Genomic DNA, 6,457 nt, shown 5'->3' with positions numbered 1-6,457 from the left:
CAATACATCCATTTGATCGAAATACTACCTTATTTCCTTGATCACACATTTGACTAACACTCAATATATTATGCTTTAAGCCATCAACATACATAACATTTCCAGCTTTGACCTTTTCTTTTATAAGGAAATAGCCTTTACCTTTTATGAGTGCAGGGGTGTCAATTCCAAATGAGACCTTTCTTTCCTTTTCTAAGGCGCTATATGAATGAAGCTTTTCTTTATCACCTTGTTAAACTCCGTCTTGCCCGTTTGTTGTCAGCCCGCTGCAGTCAATTTGCACCGTTTGAGTTCAAGTCTTCAGCAGGACAACTCCTCTATTCTATATTTAGTCAAATGGAATCCAATAATATTGGATAAGACACATTTTATGAAGGAAGTTGTAGCTGTTGTATTGGAAATCTAGGAGTTTGTATGGCAGCTATATCATGCCCATTATTACAGTCCTTGCATTTGATTTTCTGTTAGGAATGAAACGCTTTGAGAAATCGTAGTTGCTTGTACAATTTGTCGTTTTGTGGATGCAGCCATAGAAAATTCACATGCAATTATTGTTGATGGAATGTCACTCGAGCTTGTTTTCTTGGTCAACAACCTTAAACAAATGTTTTTAAGATCAGCTCTTCAGTGATTTTTTTTTGGGTTTCTCCAAAATAGAAAGCACTCGTGATAGAACTTGTGCGCTATGATGGCCATAAAATTTGTTTAGCTATTGGTGATAGTAACATTTGTGGAGGAATAATCCAGTTGCATTGGAATAACATATTAGATAGATGCTTGGATATGAATGATCAAGTTCGCCAGTCTGCACTGAAGCTTGTGGAGATTGTGCTTCAGCAAGGGCTGGTCCATCCAATTACATGTGTACCTTATCTAATTGCTCTTGAAGTTGATCAACTGGAGTCAAATTCAAAGTTGGCACACTGCTTATTGATGCATATGAATGAGAAGTATCCCTCTTTCTTCGAAAGCCGTTTGGGTGATGGCCTTCAATTATCTTTCAGATTCATCCAATCAGGTGCTTCTAGCTCTGGTCAAGCATTAAATCCAGGCAAGGTGTCAGGGAATATAAAGAATAAGAGTGATGGGAGCATATCTGCTGCTGCAAAAGCCGGGGTTTCTCGCATATACAAGCTTATTCGAGGCAGTCGTATTTCAAGAAACAAATTTCTATCATCTATTATACGTAAATTTGATTTTGGAAGCTGGAGCTATTCATCACTTCCATTTCCAGTGTACTGTGTTGAAGTTCTTGCCGCTCTTCCTTTTACTGTACCCGATGAGCCTCTATATGTAGTATATGCTATTAATCGAATCATGCAAGTAAGAGCTGGAAGCCTGGAGGCTGATATGAAGGCCTTGATTTCAGATGGTCCTTTTGGAGCTGTTGCGAAGGTCACATTTGAAGCCAAGGCATCTAAGAAGGAAATGGAAAGTGATGTAGCATATAATATTGAATCTATTGAGCCAGTTGATAAAGTTTCAGGGGATGCAGATGATTCTAAAGGCATTCCAGATGTATATCTACAAAAATTGAAGGATTTTAAAAGGTCTCTGAAGGACGATTCTTTGGACTACTCTGCTTATACAACCAATATATCCAAAAAACGAGCCCGTCCTACAGCTGCACAAGCAGATGGTAATAAAGATGCTCAGACGAATGGTCATGTACCCACAAGAACTCTTAGAAAAATTGTTTCTCCTGCACGTAAAGTTAAAGCTGTTTCCAGTGAGAGTGAAAATGAGGATGATGATGACTATGATGATGACCAGTATTGGCCAGGCCAGACGACTAATGTATTGGTAACTGCAGACCAGCAATTAGGAAGTTATTACATGGGAATGAGGAACACTCATTTGGTGAGAAAGGAAAACGTTATGTAAAATGGGCTGCGAGTATGGCAGAAGGACTGGATGCAGGTGTACCTTGGATCATGTGTCAACAAAGTGATGCACCAGGGAATATTATAAATTCATGCAATGGTTTCTACTGCGATGGTTTCAAGCCAAATGCATATCACAAGCCCACTCTTTGGACCGAGGATTGGAATGGATGGTTTTCAGCTTGGGGTGGTCGGGTTCCTTATAGGCCTGTGAAAGACAATGCTTTTGCAGTAGCTCGATTTTTTCAACGTGGTGGCAGCTTTCACAATTACTACATGTATTTTGGAGGGACAAACTTTGACCGCACAGCTGGGGGTGATGCTCCAATTGATGAATATGGTATGTTGAGGCAACCTAAATGGGGGCATCTGAAGGATCTTCATGCAGCCATAAAACTCTGTGAGCCAGCTCTAATTTCTGTTGATGGAGATCCTTAGTATATACGTTTTGGTCCTCAGCAAGAGGCACATGTATATAAATATTCTGGAGAATCCAAAGTTGCAAATATGACTGTAATTAGGAAGACAGGGAAATGTGCAGCATTTCTTGCTAATATCGATAGTCATTCTTCAGCTACTGTACATTTTAATGGAAAGGTGTTTCATCTGCCACCTTGGTCTGTCAGCATATTGCCTGATTGTAAGAATGTGGTATTCAACACTGCAAAGGTTGGATCTCAAACATCCATTGTAAGTACGAAAAGGAGGCCTGCTCTTTCACAAGGAATCTTTGATTCTGAAATTGTGGAACTTGGAGTAAAAGTTTCACAATTATCAAAAGTGTGGAGTGAATATAAAGAGCCAATTAGTCTGTGGGGAGAAGGAAATTTTTCAGCAAAAGGCATATTAGAACACTTAAATGTCACCAAGGATTCTACTGATTATCTATGGTATACGACAAGCATTAATATTTCAGAAGTAGATGGTGCATTCTGATTGCAGGGAGTTCAAGCGGTTATTGGGTCCGAGTGGAGCAACCTCTGAAATTAAGTATAGGGTACAATGAAATAGCTATTCTCTCTAAAATGATTGGATTGCATAACTATGGGGCCTTACATGTGGTGAGCTCCAGTATTGTAGCAATAATGCTACAACTCCTGGGGCTTCCTGTCTCCTAATTTTATCAACCCGGTAGTTCGTACAAACTTGGAAGCGACGGTGCTATATGCACAAGTACTAGCTCTTGTCGTAGCTGTCACTTGGTCAGTTGGCACAAGTCCGCTAGGGCTCAAGCCAACTTCTATAGGCTCTCAGAAGAAGCTTGCTAATTGATGGACGAAAGCTAATCTCAAAGGAAAGCTACTTTAATTGACAAAAATGAACCGAAAGCAAATCAAAGCATGTAAACCTAGGAAACCCTAATTTAACTAGTCTGACCTCTACAATGCAAGGAATGTAAATGCAACTTCTACCAATGTTGTCATTACCTCTAATAAGTGAGAATGCATGGATCTAAACTACTTGCATCATGAAAGTTATGTTTTTGTATTTTTCCTTTAAGTATGTGGAATGATTGTGATCTTGTGCTAACTAGGGTTTGGTTGTGCAGATGGGATGGAGAAGGAAGGAAAGCGTGGGACAGGTTAGGGAGGCTAGGAGAGGTCCCTAGGGATCCTTAGCATCCATCCACAGAGGTTCCTCGCATTCAGATGCTCAGCAACCGAGAGAGTGGCCTCCTACAGGATGCCTGCAAAGGATTCTACAGGATACTCTGTTTTCTACAGGATGCCTACAACTGGCTACAGGATGACCTACCGTGAGCGTTTGGAGTGATGGAGGAGTGATGAAATGGTAGGGGGAGATAGGTAAGGTAGGAATAAGGCTGGTGATGGCTTTAGAAGTGAAAGAATAGGATGGGAAGTGAGTGTAGGGAGTAAGTTGGAAGGTAAAGGGCTATGTCAACGAAAGTTGAAGGAGATGGAGCTAGGTGGGAAATGAGAGGTTTGGAGGGTAAATGAGTGAGACAGAGGTTAAATAGGACTTGAGGAGGTGATGAAGATGATAGAGATGCCCTGCACAATGCTCATTTAAACGAATCAATGAATTCTTGCAAACAAACCAAGTCCTAGCTAACTTAATCTAATTGTCAATGAAATAAATGAAGAGCAGCTTTGTTTGGAAAGAGAACCATGTACTTCACGTGAGAAAGACCATTCCAAAAGATCTAAATGCATAACAAACTCCTACCAATCGATTCTAAGCATAAAAAGCTACGTTACCCATCAAAACCAACTACCATAACAAAGCAAGATCTAAAGAGCAGATTTTTATTTCAAGAACGCAGCAAACACATAAAGATACACAAGGGAGGTACTGGGTGCTTGAGATGGGCCCAACCCCAAGAACTACAGCCTCCCAAGAGCGATTTAGAGCTGGTGCAAAGCTGGATCCATCTTTATTAATCAAGAAATGAAAAGTACATCAAAACTGTCCATAAGGAGAGCTTGAGAATGAGCTGAAAGCAAAGCTAATGCATGGCCTAAAAATCGAACTACAAGCTAGCTAACTAAAGGCTAAAACAAAATGACTAACTAGCTAAACGAATTGACTACCAACTAGCTAACCAAAATGAGGCCCCAAGCCTTCTTATTTATACAATTTGAGGACCCAACAGTCCTCCTAAAAGTTAGGGACTTGGCTGCCCAAGACTTGGAGTTAACAGCAGTCCAACTTGACTTGCTTGGCTGCTCTTGTGCTCATTAATTTGGTGGCCTTTGAACTCCGAGCTGATGGTGGAGAAATTGAGGTAAGGGTCCATAAATGAGGGGGACACCTTCCTACAAATCCTCTAGCTTGTTCTCCCACGAATTTGGCTGCCAAGTGCTCATTAAGACCTTCAATTTTGTCTCCAAGTTGACCAACAAGGCTACACAAAGCACCCATTAGACTTGTTGGCATAATGACTAACCAAATTCACTCTATTAACATAAAAATAATCAAAAACATGCAATAAGAATGGTGGACTAAGCCAAATTAGGAGGTTGAATGAGCCCAAATAATTGTACATTTTTGGGGCTCATCATCACCCCCCTACTGAAAGTGTTGCTCATCCTCTGAGCAACCAAATCTCTCCCCTTGTCTTTGATGGCCCTGGTGACTTCCTTGGCTAATCATCTCGGCCGATTTCTCCTTTGGCTTCCCGCTTTTCAAACTTTCCTGTAGAAACTGTTCGCTGGCTTCCTGTAGAAACAGTCTCTGTCTTCCTGTAGAAACAGTCTGCTAGCTTCCTGTAGAAACAGTCTGCTAGCTTCAATGAACTGCCCGAGAATAGATATTGCATGCCGAAGCTGGATGGGAATCACTGTTTTTCCATTGGTTAACCTTGATTCATGTTTCTGTTCCTGACATGACAATACTTTCCGACTGCGGCAGCTTTCTTTGCTTCATAAAATGCTTACTGCAATAGCAAATATAATAACAGATTTGTATCCCACAGCCAACCCAAATATAACATTAGTTGCTGCTTCCAGTCCTGCATGAATCGGCAACATCTAGGACAGGGCTGTAAGCATTACTAGTGCAGTATTCAGTGACAAAACCAATAACAAGGCGAGACCACAAACCAATAGCACCACAGAAGAAAAGCTCCCAGTTCTTTACAACCTTCTGGGCACCAAAATTGAAGATAGTGAAGGATGAAGGCAATGCAACTAGGCTTACAGCAACAATGCCAATAGACATCACTACTATGGAGATAATACGTTGCTTTTTCAATGCAGGCTCAATTTCCTTCACAGCCTTGATCTCAAATATGTTAGTTGCAAACAGAGTTGTGATTAAGCAAGTAATGATACCCATTGAACTAATAAGCAAGGGATAACACATGGCAGTAAGATCATGAGAGTTTTCAAATGATGATATGGATGCAACAACCAGAGCTGCACAGGAAGATTCAGTCATAGGACCCAAATAGATCTTATCCCATACCAGCGATATCTCCAACATTGTCACCAACATTATCAGCAATGATAGCTGGGTTGCGTGGATCGTCTTCAGGAATGTTCCTCTCAACCTTGCCAACAAGATCAGCACCTACATCTGCTGCTTTGGTGCAAATACCACCACCTACGCTGCCAAACAGAGCCATGGAAGAACCATCGAGACCATATTTGAAGATGTTGAAATAAGTTTTGCTAACCATTTCATATATTTTTCTCTAAGATGTTCTGCTAATTTTCGTTTATCTCCATCTGAATTCGAATACACTTCGAGTGAATCATGATCATTGCAACAATTTCGGAGAGAAATAAAACAATCATCAAATGAGTTGATGATAGAGAACCAATTAACTGATTGTGCACACTTTAGTTGAGGACGTGGAAAGTGCCGATGAACAGCAGTTCATGAGTTTCAGCCAAGCCGTCTTCAATTTCTCCGTGATTTGTGATGAGGTGGAAAAAACATGTGCGCTAGATTTTTCAAACTGCAGTGATACATGTCTTCTTCTCTCCGTTAATTAATTGACATCCTGTTCACTGGAGTTCAACTACCATTAACTGTGTTTTTTTTTTAATTTTTCACGTGAATGGCCGATCATGCTGTGTGATTTTTGCCTTGAGCGCTAGAGAAGACAA

The 6,457-nt window shown here is 40.7% G+C and overlaps 2 pseudogenes; one reads left to right on the top strand and one right to left on the bottom strand.

The window, feature by feature from the left end:
* The first annotated feature begins 783 nt into the window (after positions 1-783).
* Positions 784-3,001, top strand: LOC149206377 (beta-galactosidase 15-like; annotated as a pseudogene).
* A 2,335-nt stretch (positions 3,002-5,336) lies between these two features.
* Positions 5,337-5,970, bottom strand: LOC149206376 (pyrophosphate-energized vacuolar membrane proton pump 1 pseudogene; annotated as a pseudogene).
* Between the last annotated feature and the right edge of the window lie 487 nt (positions 5,971-6,457).

Source organism: Pinus tabuliformis, chromosome 1_2, assembly GCF_031772625.1.
Source record: "Pinus tabuliformis cultivar Carrire ecotype Pingquan chromosome 1_2, CPIR1, whole genome shotgun sequence".
Taxonomy (NCBI): domain Eukaryota; kingdom Viridiplantae; phylum Streptophyta; class Pinopsida; order Pinales; family Pinaceae; genus Pinus; species Pinus tabuliformis.
This window is presented reverse-complemented; position numbering and strand designations above follow the sequence as displayed.